The sequence below is a fragment of the Belonocnema kinseyi genome, chromosome 4 (genome assembly GCF_010883055.1).
Source record: "Belonocnema kinseyi isolate 2016_QV_RU_SX_M_011 chromosome 4, B_treatae_v1, whole genome shotgun sequence".
NCBI lineage: Eukaryota > Metazoa > Arthropoda > Insecta > Hymenoptera > Cynipidae > Belonocnema > Belonocnema kinseyi.
In genome coordinates, this window is record NC_046660.1 from 148464239 (window position 1) to 148480951 (window position 16713).

Below are 16713 nucleotides of genomic sequence, written 5' to 3' on the forward strand. Positions count from 1 at the left end.
AAATAAGAAAAAGTCACTGGGGGCTAAATCTGGTGAATACGGTGGGTGTTCGACCAATTCGAATCTTAGTTCTTCAATTTTAGCCATTGAAACGAAGCATGTTTGAACTCTGGCGTTGTCGTGATGAAAGAGAATTTTTTTTCTCGCCAAATGTGGTCGTTTTTTTTAATTTCTTCTTTCAGCTGCTCTAATAATGATGCATAATATTCACCAGTGATTGTTTTACCCTTTTCCAAGTAGTCAATAAGTATAATTCCACGTGCATCCCAAAAAACTGTAGCCATAACCTTACCAGCTGACTTTACGGTCTTTGCCTTCTTTGGAGCTGGTTCGCCTGTGGAAATCCACTGTTTTGATTGTTCCTTTGTCTCAGGAGTGTAATAGTGTATCCATGTTTCATTCACAGTCACAAATCAACAAAAAAATTCCTCACGATTCCGACTTATGCGCGCCAAAAGAGCCTCAGAGGCGACCACTCTATTGCGTTTATTCTCAGCTGAGAGCAAACGCGGCACCCATCTTGCCGATAGCTTTTTCATGCCTAATTTTTCATGTAGAATTGATACAACTGCACCTATATATATCCTTGTGGCCTCAGCTAACTCACGCACATTTAATCTTCTATCCTTCAACACCATATCGTTGATTTTATTGATGATTTCGGGAGTACTTGCTTCTACGGGCCTTCCTGAACGTGGTTCGTCACTTATTGATGTACGACCACGCTTAAATTCATTTACCCAGTTATAAACCGTTGCTAAGACAGGGGCAGATGTGCCATGAACTGAGTACAATTCATTTTTTATCTCATATGTCATTATGTCATAATGTCTCTAATTGTAAATGGATTGGTAAGATCCGTACTCCATTCTGGAATGTTGTTATCATCGTGATTAAAAATTCCAGTTTGAATTAAAAATGGCCAGAGAACAATCATATCGACTGAATAAGCAAATACATCAATAAGAGCCTCGATTTGTTTGCGGTGAATTGGATCTATTTGTCTGCAATAAATATTTTACTGCATATATTTTAATGTGCCTGCTAAAACTCCTTGATCCGATAATTGAAGACTTAGAATCAAATTTTCATAGGCTTTTGGTCCTCTTGTTTTAATTTTAAGGATTATGTCTCTAGTTGTTTCTATGCTTCTAAGGTTTTGTGCCCATTTAGAAATATCACTGTCATTTCTTTCGAAAATTTCCATGTGGAATAAATATGGTCATAACATAAGCAGATCAATTTGATGCTTAAAAACGACGATAAGAGAGTCTATACGTTGACAATGGATTGGATCCATCCGAAATATTTAAAATGATAAGGGGTTGGCGTTTAATTATTATTAATGGTTTAACGTTTTATATGTGAACGCTTAAGTCTATTGACGTGTACTACTAAAGGTTTGCCTTTTATGTCAATTTTCACGTATCCTTTTCCTAATATCTCTATGACTTCGTAAGGTCCTTTATATTGATCAACAAATTTTTGCTTGGGTTTCTTTCCAATTAATAAAAATACGTTATTTCCAGTATTTATTTCTAATGGATTAACTTTTCGATCGTGATATATTTTTGACTTTTCCTTAGCCGCAATTAAATTTTGTCTCGCTTGAGATCTCATTTCATATAATTTTGTTATAAAATTTGTTAGGTAATCGTCCTAAGTTTGCAATTTTTCTTCTTTTGATAGAGGTTCATTTCATGGTTGACGAGCTAGTTTTCTAAAAACTAATTCATATGGTGTACATTTTTTACCTTTGTGGACACCTGTGTTATAAGAAAACATGGCTAATTCAAGCCAATCATCCCATTCGGAAGTTTTTGTACGAATTGTTTAAGATATTCTGCTAACACATAGTGTGATCGTTCAAGAGACCCGTTTGATTGTGGATGAAATGCTGTTGTTTTTAATTGTTTAATTCTAAAACGTTTTGTCATTCTTTTCATTAAATTACTTAGGAAATTTGAACCCTTGTCCGTCAAAACTGCTCTTGGAAAACCGTAAATGCATATAAATTTTTTAACAAAAATATCAGTTACTGTTGAAGCTTTTGCGTCTGAAATTGCTAGAGCTAAAGCATATTTTGTAAAATTATCTTGAATGGTTAAGATGTTTACGTTGCCTAATGTTGTTTGGGGAAGTGGGCCAACTATGTCCATTGAAATTTTTTCAAATGCGGTTCCAGGCGTGTCCGTTATTATCATGGGATTTTTAGTTTTTACGCGAACTAATTTTTTAATTTGACACTGTAAGCACTGTTGAATATATTTCTGAATATCAATTTTCATATTCTCCCAATAATAATACTGACGAATTCAATGATAAGTTTTTGTAACTCCTTTATGTCCTTCTAAAGCTGAAGAATGTGCCTCTTCAAGTAGTAATTGACAGCAGGCGATACAGGTAAGTATTCTTCCTCAACATCCTTATGTGACTTACCTTTATTTTCAATTTGTTCATTAATTTGTGCTTATTCTCTGTATTTTTGCTTGTGTCCTCTTGTAACCACAGTGTTCCAAGTTTCACAAAGAGGTTCGTTTTTCATTATAATTTTTGGGATTAAGAGTAAAATTAAAAGGTAGAGAATTTTTTGTATTGGACTATCAAAATTTACATTTTGTATTTCATTTAGTGATTCTTTACTTATTAAATTATGAGGAAATTCCGGAATATTTTCCTTAGAAGATTCGCTAATTAATTCGATGTTTTCTTCAGAATCTGAATTTGTATGGTCCTCGAAGTTCGTGGATTTCATATAATTGATAGGATTATATTTTTTAATTGTTGAGTTATTTACCGAAATTAAATTAGTTTCTACGGTTTCATCGTTTCCCAGAACGGGGTTTCTCGAAAGCGCATCCGCATTAACTTGTGATTTACCTGCTTTATAGATTACGTCATAATCATATTCGGCGAGCTTCAATCGCCATCTTGATACTCGAGAACAAGGATCTTTAGAATTTTTAAACCAAACAAAGGGGCTTATGATCTGTAACGAGGGTAAATTTTCGTCCGTACAAATAAGGGCGAACATATATTACAGAGTAGACTATCGCTAAGGCCTCTTTTTCATATGTGTCATATTTGCGTTCAGTATCGGTTAGTGATCTTGAGACATACGCAATTGGTTGGTCTTTACCGATTTTACCTTGCGAAAGTATTCCTCATGTCGCATAACCTGATACATCTGTAGTTACAATGAAAGATTTTGAAAAATCGGGTCGGATTAATAGCGGTTCCTGGCACAATTTATTCTTCAAAATATTAAACGCTTGTTGCTGTTTTTCGGACCAATTAAATGATATGTCCTTTTTAAGAAGCTGGTTTATTGGGGCTGCTATTTTAGCAAAATTTTCTATGAATCTACGGTAATATCCTGGTACCCCTAAAAATTGTTTTTTATGCTTTTGGTTTTTCGGAGTTGGGAAATCTTTCACTGCCATGATTTTCTTTGGATCAGGTCGCACTTTTTCTTGATCTATTATGTATCCCAAATATTCTACTTCGTGTCGTAGAAATTCGCACTTTTCGGGTTGTAAATGAAGATTCGCATTTCGTAATGGACTTATGAGTTCATTAAATTTTGATTCATGTTCTTCTAAAGTATTTGCATAAATCATTATGTCATCAAGATAAACAAAAAGTTCCGTTCCCTGAAGTCCGGTTAGAACTAAATCCATTAGTCGTTGAAAGGTTGCTGGTGCATTTTTTAAACCAAAAGACATTCTGTCAAACTCATCATGTCCATAAGGAGTTGAGAATTTGGTTTTGTGTGCATCTTTAGGATCTATTTTTATGTGATGGAAACCAGTTGCTAAATTAAAAACAGAAAAATAACGAGCGGATCATAACTGGTCTAAAATATCATGAATATTTGGTAGAGGATATGAATCATCAATTGTTTCTTTATTCAATTTCCTAAAATCAAGTACCATACGCATTTCTTTTTTCCTTGTGAGTCTTGATTTTTTGGAACAATCGATATTGGTGTATTATAAGGTGATTGTGAAGGTTTTATTACATTATTTTTTTATAATTTATCCACTCCGCGAATGATTTCTTCCTTGTGGACTGGAGGGAATCGGTATTGTCGTGAAAAAATAGGACAATCATCTGTTGTTGGTATTGAGTGTTGAAGTATGTTTGTAGGTTCTAAGTATTCTCCCGGAATATGGAAACAATCTGCATTTTTATTTATTAATTTTTCAACGTGCTCATATTCTTCCATATTTAAATGATCTAATCGTAGTAGTTTTTTGATAATTTCTACTCTTTCTTGACTCGTGATCTTGTGAAATTTACAAGAATGGTTAGAATTTTCATCGGATTTCAAAAAACTATGTAATATTAAATTAGGTAGGTTTTCATCATTGTTATCGTTGGGAAAATTGGATTCATTTGCTGAATTGTTGAATTAGCATTGTTCAAAATCTTGTGATTGAACACTGGGCATTGATATTTTTACGGGTTGCTCATTTATATTTGCATATTTGACATAGGCCTTACCTCCACAATTTTTTACGATGGCTTGGCCCACAAAAATTCCTTCTCCAATTGATAACACAGCCACACAAAAAAAATAAGTGTGCGGATCTGGTAACAAGACACACGTATTCCTATGGATTTTTGGTCGCTGAATTCAAATTCGGTATCAAAAATCACCCATCATGTCATGGTTGAGCCATAACCTCAAAAAATGACGAAAAATCATGCACTGAGGCAAATAAATTTTAAAATAATGCCAGTGATGCAAATTTTCACTTCCTTCAAAAACATGTCGACAAGTATGAAGGATCAACCCTTGTCTGATATCAACTTATTCAACATAACTTTACCCAACAGAACCTGACCTCACCTAACCTGATATAACAGAAATGTATTGAACTGCACGTGAAGCTCTGGAAGCATATTTTCCCAGTAGCAAATGTTTGCTATATCGAATGGGTCTACTCGAGCCTAACCTAGAAATAAATCTAACCTAGCCTAACCTAACCTAACCTTACGAAACACAATTAAACTCATTGTGTTGTCCCGTTGTGTTTACGGTACCGTTTCATTCAGCTTCGGCTTAACCTACATAGAGGTTTAACCTATCCTAACCTAACAAAACCTGACCTAACCTAACCTAGCCGAATGAAATGCAACCACACGTGTAGCTAGGTAAGCGTACGGTTCTCAGTCTTAAATGTGTGCTATATTTAATAGGTTAACTCGATCTTAACCTACAAATGAAGAAAAAAGGACACGTTATAGCAGGCAGAAAATAGACTGAAGTAGGTCTATAAATCAATTTAATTGCGATAAAAAGCAAGATAAAATGTAAACACGAAAGATAGTATAAATATATCCCTTAAGTTTAAGAAAAGCAGAGAGAAAAATTTTGTGAATAAAACTCTTATTCATTTGCATGTTTAAGTAATAGTTCTACATTTTAATTGATACAAACATTGTCAGGTTAGTTGAAATGGGGTCAATTCTACTTGTAGTTCTAAGTTTCTTCAAATAAGTAATGTGCGTCTAAATTTTTCACCACCTGTAGTACAATGAAATGAATTTTATTGTGTTACAACGGGAAAACTTAGGTTAAGTTGTGTTGCGTTAAGAAAAATTTCGTTAGGATCTGTTGAGTTAGATTCATTTGTAGGTTAAGATCGAGTTAACCTATTAAATATAGCACACATTTAAGAGTGAGAACCGTACGATTACTACACGTGTGGTTGAATTTCGTTCGGCTAGGTTAGGTTAGGTCAGGTTTTGTTAGGTTAGGCTAGGTTTGACCTCTTTGCAGTTTAAGCCCAAGCTGATTCAAACCGTACCGCAAACACAACGGGACAACACAATCAGTTTAATTGTGTTTCGTGAGGTTCGGTTAGGTTAGGCTAGGTTTGATTTATTTCTAGGTTAGGCTTGAGTTGAGCCATTCGATGTAGCATACATTTGCTACTGGGAAAATATGCTTCCAGAGCTTTACGTGTAGTTCACTAAAATTTCTGTTAATTCAGGTTAGGTAAGGTCAGGTTCTGTTAAGTAAAGTTATGTTGAATAAGTTGATATCAGACAAGGGTTCATCCTTCACACTTGTCGACATGTTTTTGAAGTGAAAATTTGCATCACTGGCATTATTTTGAAATTTATTTGCCTCAGTGCATGATTTTGCGTCATTTTTTGAGGTTATGGCTCAACCATGACGTGATGGCTGATTTTTGATACCGAATTTGAATTCAGCGCCCCGAAATCCAAAGGAATACGTGTGTCTTGTTACCAGATCCGCACACTTATTTTTTTGTGTGGCTGTGTAATTTAAGTATATAAACTTCTGCCTTTTCCGTATTTTCTATTTTAACATAATAATCAAAAATTGTTCGTGCCGGGATTGTCATAATGCCAGTTTGTTCAAAACGATAAGTTGCATCATTAATTTCAATATATTTATATGTATAATTTATATTTACTTTATTATTAAGGAAGAATTCAGAGCCCAAGACACCATCTTCATCTACTGGTACATCATCAGGAATTATATTTAATATAGTTAAAAATACAAGTATCACGACCTTAATTTGACCTAGAGTATAAACAGGTAAATCATTAATTCCTGTTAATCTCAATACCTCATTTTTATTTATTTTCAGTCCAGGGTCGATAGCGCTTCGTTTAATTAGATTTCGATCAGCGCCAGTGTCGATCTTCATACGTGCCGGGTTTTTTAGACCATCGGCAGATATCATGATCGAAGGAATTATGTTATTCCCACTGAGATATATTTTGATATCGTTTTCCTTAATTTTAATTTCGGTAGGTGCTTTAGTTAATGAGTCTAGCGATGTGACTAGGGTTAGTACAAAAGTTGCAAATAATTTTAGATTCTTGGGTCGGATATTGATGGGTCTGCCGATTATTTGCATTTTAAAAATTGTTCCCCTTTCGATTTTGTCCAGGTTCAAAATTCTGTTTCTGTCTAGGTCTAAAATTTGGATTTTGTCCGAATCTAAAATTTTGATTTTGCCTGTTTGTGAAATTTTGATTCTGTTGATATCTAAGGTTTCGATTTTGTCGGGTTCCGAATTTTTTATTTGATTCAGGTCTAAAATTTGAATTTTGTCCTGGTTTGAAGTTTTGATTCTGTCGTTGTGCAAAATCTGGATATTGTGCGGAATTCCATTTATTGTAATTATTAAAGTTTCCTTGAGGATTACTTCGCAAAAATTGGTTTTGAATTGAGCGATTTTCGGAAAATATCTTTTTTCGAAAGTTCTCAAGATAATAACATTTTTCGGCCATATGTCCTAGTTTTCCACAAATTAAACATGATATTATAATGCCCTAAGCAACAATAAATTTATTATTTTTTGTAATAACTCGCGAATCTGATTCTTCTTCTAGAGATTTATTTGTCTTATTTTTTCTCAATTCTGAACATACATTCAACTTTCTTTCTATTTCGAGAGCCTCGTTGATAAGAGTTTTGAAAGTCTCACCTACATTATCTTTTAATCTTATTTCGATTTCTGAACGTAATTCTCTTTTAAAACATTTATTAACATCATCTTCTAAATTTGCTTTGAATGTATCATCTGTAGCACCAGCATTGCCCAATTTATGCGCGTCCTCGATCCTATCCGCTAATTCTTCTATTCGCGCGTTTTTTTTTATTCGCGTTTTCCTTATCCCACATAAATATATTACCTAGTACTCCTTGCAGCTGGTATACACTTTTTGCGGGGGCATAAAACTTTTTCAGTTTTTCAATTAATTCATCTAAAGTTCGAAAAGTGTTTCCAAATATGCATTTTCGCGCTTCTCCAGTTAATTTACTTCTGACCAACCTAGCGAGATTCTCACGAGCCTGTGTAGGAATTATGGCTTTTGCCTCTGTACATCCCTCTATGACATGGGCTAAAGGGATGTTACTTCCGTCAAAAATAGGGATTATTTCAAGCGCGCCGCGAAGGAAAACTTGCTGATTGGTTGGTAATGTCATATTTATTGGTTTCGTCGAGTCTTCGTCACTTGCTACGTCGTCACTATCGTGCTGGCTTATGATTGATTCGCGATTGAACTTCTGAATGAGGCCTCTTTTTGTATTTCCCTATTATTTTGTTGGGAAAGCGTTGAACTTAACAATGATTTAATATTGGTCTGGTAATCTATGACATCATCAAAAGTTAAAGTTTTATTTTGGTCTAAAGAACCACTAAATAAACTCAAATCTGTGTTAACTAAGGTAATATTTCCATAGCAATCAAAAGCACTATTTTCAGATGTATCACTAGCGAATTCCACGTCTAACTTATTTAATTCCTTATTTATTTTAATTGTATTTTTCTTATCAAGCCCTTTCTTATAAAAATCTACCTCCTGAGCTAATTGAGGATTTTGTTTCGCCAAATTTCTAGTCATATTTTGTCGACAACTCCCTAAATCTATAGGGTTTTATTTCGGGATTTGTTATAAAATCGAACATATTAAAAAGCAATAATAAACGTATAATATAAAGTACCTGTCTTCGATCAAGTTCTTTGTGCAAAAAAAATGTTTATGAGAAGAATTTATTTTAATTCAATTATATATTGGCTCTCTTTTATTTTGGTTTCCCGGCCGATGCACCATAAAATGGTTGTATGTGACGTCATGAAGATGATGGAAGACGAGTTTAGTCCTTGGCCAGTACCTTAAAGTAAAAGGATCAAATTTATTGTGGGTCAAGGAGTTTAAACAAAAGGAATTTTAGAGCTGACTATAAACATTGCTTAATAGTAATTTATTATAATTGAAGATTACTAAAGGTCCAGGTTGCTAGAATTGCTAATATGACCTCTGCGTAGTGGTAGAGAGTGAGGGGGTGTAAATTAGACTGGATGTTCCAAAAGTGGGTTGATTCTTCGTTGTTATTAATTTTGGGTGTAGGAGTAATCCAAAGGGAGAAATTCCAGACTCGAGTTTCCCAGTGCACAACACTGTTACAAGGGTACACACACCAATACAGGACGAATTCCGGTTTGAGACACTGGACTAGACGGCTTGAGTCCGAGAAAATCGTAGAAATAGAGAAGAACTACTAACTGGCCCATGCTGGTACTTTCGGTTTTTATAGGGCCTAATGCACGTCTCTGCAAGCTGGGACGTCGCTGTATACGCATACGTCACGAATATATATAGATATACTATACGACTTACAATGTGTTCAGTATAACTATATCTGCGTTCTCCAGTCTCCAACGTGCTGAGTATATCTATTTTCTATATGCTACTACTTACAATGTTCTGACTATATCTATTCTCGTCAGCTTACAACTTGTTGATACAATATTTGTTCTATATTTATTCAGACTTTATTATTATAATCATGCAAATATATAAATATATAAATAAATATATTAAAATATATATTCGTCACGGGACGTGATACTATTTACAGGATTTTTTTAAATAACAATCAATGTGTATCATATTCAAATAAATGTTGGCAATATTGATAAAAGTATTATTATTTTTTATTAAAAATTTAATTTATAGAGAGTACACTTTTTATTTGAAATTTCACGACGATTTTTTGTACCATATTTGACCCTCGGTCAGAATCAAGGAAAAATAATCTAAAAATATTTTCATTAGTTATTTAAATTCTACAAGGACTCACCTTTACATTTTTTTCTTTTTTTATAATCATGAGATATTTCTTCATAAAATAAATTTTGTTGGATTTAGTTTACAATTATTTACAATCGATTTCCAATTACAATTATTTTACAATAAAATAAAATTGTAAAAGCTAAATTTTGAGATAAGTATTTTAAGGCATTAAAGATTTTGTAAAGATTTCATATACAATGAAATAAGTATTGTCCGCTTGTTTATAAATTTATATGTAAATAATTATTATAGTATTCTTGAGAAAATTTAAAAAAAAATTTTGAATATATCAGATGTGTCAGAAAAGATCCTAGAAGATTTTAAAGACATTTTATTTTTATTTTATAGGACTTAAAAACATATTAGGAAAATTTCTTATCTATTTAAAACGTTTTGAATTTTTCAAGATATTGGTAACTCTCTCGAGTTTCAGTATTTTAAGAAACTATGTGTATTCTTCTGACACCTTTGGAGATTCTTTTAAAGTTCCTAAAGTTTATCTTGCGTTTCTAAAATACTTCTAAAGTTTACATTTTTTTGAATCTCATGAAGTTCATTCAATACTTCCTGAATTCACTTGATTATTTACTTTCTTAACTTTTTCATCTTATCAGATTGAAGCATTTTGCTTTAAACTCTTCTACACTCTTCTTTCAAATTTTAGGAAATCGTTTGATGTGTTTCAAAATCTGTTGGAATTTTTTTTAAAGTACATTTTTTAAAATAAGATATTATTAACAACTTTTACACGATCATTAGAAAAATAATTATGTTTTTCTAATCTTGTCAGGCATTCCAATCACTAATCTTGAAAAATTATTAAAATTTTTCCTGATTTTTTTTATTCTGCAAAATCTTAAAAAAAAAGCCTTTAAATTTTTTCAGATTCTTTGAGAATATTTGAAATCTTTTGCAATGTTTTGAAATGTTTAAAAATAATCTTTTTAAATTAATTGTTTGAAATAAAAAATTATGTTAATTATTCCTTTAAAAATCTTTACAAGCTTTAATTATTTTCGAATTGTTTCAAAAATTTTGAATATCTCTTAAACTTCCTCGAATTTGAAAGAATTATGTTCCTTAATTTTTCTAAAGTTAAGTAATATGGAAAAATTACTTCCTCTTTCAATTTTCTGTTATAATTCATTCCAAAACAATTATTTATATTTTTTCCCAATGAGATTCTTTCATTATCTTTCATTATATGAAAGTCCTTCGCTTATCGAGTTTCATTATTATTTTTTTATTTTACATACATACCTATCATATCTTATCAAAATTTAATATAAAATCTTAAATGTTAAGTGTATTTAAATCCTAAAATTTTTAATGTTTCCAAATTTTTAGAAATAATTCAAAAATTTTATGTGTAATTAAAATAAACTTTTTTAAAATCTCATTCAACTTATTCCAAGTTATCTTTTTTGAATGTTCAAAATTGATGTAATTACTGATTCTGATTAGAAATAATTGAACCTCTTGCGATTAAAAGCGGAAATTCTCCTTGAGAAGAAATATGTTGAAAGTAATTTAAAAAAAACTCAATATGTATTGAATTTATTCGATTATTTGAATTTAAAAAAAATTTATATTGTTATCGAATTAAAAAATTTTAATTTTAAAACCATTTACATTCTTTTTCGAAATTTTAGGAAATTGTTTGATGTGTTTAAAAACCTTCTTACGTTTTCTTTTAAAGCACATTTTTCAAAATAAAAAACCATTAGAAATTTTCACACGATAATTAGGCAAATAATTTTGTTTTCTAAAATTGTCAGGTCTTCTAATCTTTAAAAATTATTCAAATTTTTCCTGATTTTTTTTATTTTGCAAAATTAGAAAAAAATTGCCTTTAAAATTTTTCAGATACTTTGACAATTTTTGAGATCTTTTTGAATGATTTGAAATGCTTAAAAATAACCTCCTAAAATTATTTTTTCGAAATAAAAAATTATTTCAATTATTTCTAGGAAACTAAAATATTTTTTTCATTTTCGTGAAAACTTACAAATGTCTTCAAAAATCTTTATATGTTTTAATTATATATTAATCCTTTCAAAATTTCTGAATATCTCTTAAACTTATTCAAATTTAAACGTAGATTTTTAGACCAACATATAATTTAAAAAATTGTGTAACAAAAATTGCACAAGAAGGCCTAATAAGAATTATGTTCTTTAATTCAAGATGTGCAAAAGTTGACTCATAATCTTTTAATTTTTTCCCAGGAATGTTAAGAAGAAGTTTATAACAGAATTTAAGTTTAAAATTTGATTTGAATGTTTTCGATTCTTCTTAATATTTCTTACATTTACTCCATTTTGATCTATTTATTATAATCGTACCAAATTGAAACATTTTGCTTTAATATTTTCTACACTCTTCTTTTAAATTTTACGAAATATTTTTACATGTTTAAAAACCTTTTTTAATATTCTCATAAAGTACGCTTTTTAAATAAAAAGCCATTAAAAATTTTCCTACCAATCTTGAAAAAGTTCTGTTTCTAATCTTGTCGGACCTTCTAAGCTCATTCAAAAGTTTTAAATTTTTCCTGATTTTCATTGAAATTGGGAAAAATGAAAAAGATTGCCTTAAAATCTTCAGATTCTTTAGTGACCATTTTAAATATAGTTTAAAATTTATTGTAATTTTTTTGAAATCAATTTTTCAAAATAAAAAATTATATTAATTATCCATAGAAACCTATAAGAATTTTTTTCATTTTCGTGAAACCTTAAAAAATTCTTTTAAAAATCTTTACAAATTTTAATTATTTTCTCATCGTTTCAAAATTCCTGAATATCTCCCAAACTGACGCAAATTTAAAAGCACATTTTTTAAACCAAAATATTTTTTTTTAAATGTGCAACAAAATTGCGCAAGAAGGTTTGATAATAATTAATTTCCTTATTTTTTTTAAATTATAGAACATAGCAAAATTGCCTGAACTTTCAGTCTCTTGAAACCAGGTTCTGGAGACACTCATATTAGAATGACCATTGACGTGTTCGGACATAATCTTCGGTTAACCTCTGCACAGTACCCAGATGACTATTTCTTGTAAAAATTGCTTGAAGTTTTTTTCATGTGTAGCAAAGACATCAAATGTACTCATGCGAAAAAGCACAGAATCTCTCTTCCGACATAAATGGCTAAGAAAAATCTATCAGCTATGAAGTTGTTCCTCTCAAACAGTCTCATGATATTCCGAAAATTACTCGAAGTGATATCAAGACTAATGATCAAATTAATGATAGTAATAGGTCAGTTATTGCAGAGCTGCGTGAAATCCTAAAGAATAAGCGCGATGTCGTTTAAAAAAGAATAAAGTTGTTATGTCAAGTACGAAACCAAGTGTATACGGGAACAAAACGTTAATGTGATTTAACTTTGATTGCAAAAAACAATTTAAGTTTTAAAACGTTCGATAAATAAGCTTCAAGCGAAGAATTGGACCACAATTTTAAAGTTATAAAGAAAAATGCTGAGCATATAGATCAATATGTGAAAGAGGAGGAGGTTGATGATACGGAGAAGCATAAGATTAATATTGAAAAGGACCAAAATTATAAGTTATATGATGAGCATATGGGCAAAGAGGAGATAGATGAGCAACACAAGGAAGAACCAACCCCAGAAGGCAATCCTTGTATTTGAGGACTAACCGTGGATCCATTATTCTGAAAATAAATGCCATTTCTGTTTTTTGTTGTTTTTGTAAATGTCGGTGTTTGTGTCATTTTTCTGTTTTTTTTACAGTAGTGTAACAGAATCAAATTATTTACATGCATACCATTCAAAAGAAAAAATTCAAACTTTACTTTTTACCAATAAATTTTTTAATATCTTTTACGTTCCAATTACCTACAGATTTACTATTTTTTGTTTTAATTTCGTAAATTGTTGGTGAAATTTTTGCTTTAATAAAAGATGGCCCTTCGAAATTTTTATTCAATTTTTGACCTATTCCTTCCCCTTTATTTGATAATGCTTTATTGCTTTTAAGTACTCGCTCACCAATTTCAAAAGTTAAAGGTCTAAGTCTTAGATTGTAATACCTAGATTGTTTTTCATTCGCGGTATCTAAATTTTTAACCACTTCCTCTCTGATTATTTTTAATTTTCGCATCCTATTTGCCCATTTTTCTGAGTCTTGAAATTCTATTTCGCTTTTTCCCTCTAAATCTTTATTTAGCGCTTGAATTGGTTGGAGTTCCCTGCCTAGATTTAAAAAAGCTGGTGTGAAACTTGTTGATGAATGTTTACTAGTATTTAACGCAAATTGCAGATCATCTAAATTTTCGTCCCATGTTTTATGGTCCTTTTCTAAATACGTTTTAATTGCTGTTTTAATTGACCTATTACATCTTTCAGTCGGATTTGCCTGTGCATGATATTTAGGAGTTTTCGAATGTCTAATACCATATGTTTTTGTTAAATTAACTATTGATTTATTTACGTACTCTTTTCCATTATCTGTAAACAAAATTCTAGGCGTACCCCATTTTGAAATTATACGTTTATGAAATTCTTTCTCCACTGTTGACGATAATTTATTTTTTACTGGAATAATTTCTACCCATTTTGTAAACATATCAACAAATACTAAAATGTATTGATTTCTCGATTTTGTCATTAGCAATGGATCCATCATGTCAGATGCTACTACTGTCCATGGTTCATCGATCATACGCTTTCCCATTAAACCTATCTGATTGTTTACTTTAGGTTTTATTCTCTGACAAATATCGCATTCTTTCACATATTTAAGAGTTTCAGAATACATTCCGGGCCAAAAATAATTTTCGGAAATTTTCGCGTATGTTTTTTTCCATGCCTAAGTGTCCTGCTTGTTTATTATCGTGATTTTCAATCAAAACTTGTTCTCGCAATTCTTTCGGTATTGTTAATTTCTACGGGTTGCTATCTAAATTTAAGCTTAGTTTTAAAGGGTCGGGTTTATAGAAATATAATTGATTGTCGCGTATTCTCCAATTTTGATTTTCTTCAGGTTTATTTTTAACATGTATTATTTTACTCGTATACCAATTATCCTCAATTTCTTTAAAATCTTTTTCTTTATTTTCTACTACACTGGATAAAATACTAGAAACTTTTGTTTCATTTTCATTAGATCTTGATAATGCATCTGGAACATGGTTTAAACTTCCTTTTCTATTATCAATTTCATAATCATATTCTAATAATTCTAACGCCCATCTTGCTAATCGGCCAGTTGGATTTTTTAAATTATGTAACCACCTTAATGCAATGTGATCTGTGACTAATTTAAAAGAATAACCTTCCAATTATGGTCTAAACTTTCTTATTGCACAAACTACTGCTAAACATTCTTTTTCGGAAGACGAATATTTTTGTTCTGCTCCGTTCAGACCTCTACTTGCAAAAGCTATAACGTAATTTTCGCCGTTTATTGTTTGTGTTAAAACAGCTCCTAATCCTACGTCACTAGCATCAGTTTCAAGTTGGCCTTGGAAAATTTAAAACTGATTCAATTTTTTCTTCATCAACTTGCAATCCTTTTTTATTTACTATAGAGCTCAAATATTTAATTTCGGAACATCCAAATTCGCATTTATCCAAACCTATTGTTAAACCTGCATTTTCAATTTTATCTAAAACTATCTCTAAAATATTTTAAATGCTCTTCAAAATTTTTAGAAACTATAATTATATCATCGAGATAGCAAAACACATGTGGCTTTAATTCTGGTGTTATTATTCTGTCCATCAGGCGTTGGAATGTAGCAGGAGCATTTGTTAATCCAAATGGCATCCTCTTAAATTGATACATACCTTTGCCTGGTACTATAAAAGCTGTAATTGGTTTCGATTCTTTGTCCAGTGGTATCTGGTGGTATGCTGAACGAAGGTCCATTTTAGACATGTATCTTGCTGATCTTAATGTGTCTAATATTTCAGACATTATTGGAATTGGGTATAAATCTTTTTTCGTAATTTTATTTACTTTTCTGAAATCTAAAGAAAATCTGTATTTTCCATTAGGTTTTTTAATCATTACTATCGGATTTGACCAATCGTTATTCGATGGCTCTTATATTTTTTCTTCTAAAAGTCTACCTACTTCCTCGTACATAAACTCTCTTATTTTTGGTGATACGTAATAGTATCTTTGCTTAATTGGTTCATGACCTTGCACATCTATGTTATGACTAGTTAGATGTGTCGGTTTTAACTGTGTTCCTCGATTCGTAATTTTTCTTTTCATTAAATTTTCTAATTGCACTTGTTGTGCTTCATTTAACTCTATTATCCCTTCAGATATTTCATCGCAAAATTCTAAATTTCTCTTTCTTTATATTTTTACGCGTTTTATATTATTATTAATAACCGCATTATTCCTAAAATTATACCAATTACTTTTCCTAATTGCGAATAATTTTTCTATTATTGAATAATTTTTTTCCTCCTTTTTATCTAATTCCGTCTTTAATTTAGAATCATTTTTCTCTTTAATGCATTTCAATGGCCCTTTAAATTCTGTATTTAAATTCCTATCTTTATTTTTCACCTGTAACTTTGTATTTATTTTGTTTCTATCCTTATTTGTTTTTCTTTCTCTCTCTATATTTTGACTAGCCTGCTTATCTAAACTCTGAATGCCCACGCTGGCACGCGCCAGTGTTGCGTCGCTCACACGGGAGAAGAGACTTCGCACTGTAGTAAATCTGTCTCTCTCGTATGTTATTTCTCAGGCTAATCTTCGTTCCGAACTTTAGTTTGCTTTTTTCGCTTTCCCTATTCTTACTATCTCTCGCTTCTCTTTTTTCCATTATCGGCTCCTGCATTTTAATTACTTTTGATTTAATCGAATATCTTATATGTGGTAATTCTGGTAACCACCAAATCTTTTTCTCACAATCCATCTTCAATCCTATTTTTTCTATCATATCCGTTCCTATTATTCCGATCGATTTTAATTCCGGTACCAATCTGCTAGGCAGTCTGATAAGTCCCTGAAAAATGAAACACGGAGACGTTTTTTTGGCCAAAGTCGGTTTTATTTTTCAACATACTCTCCTTTTAGGTCGATAC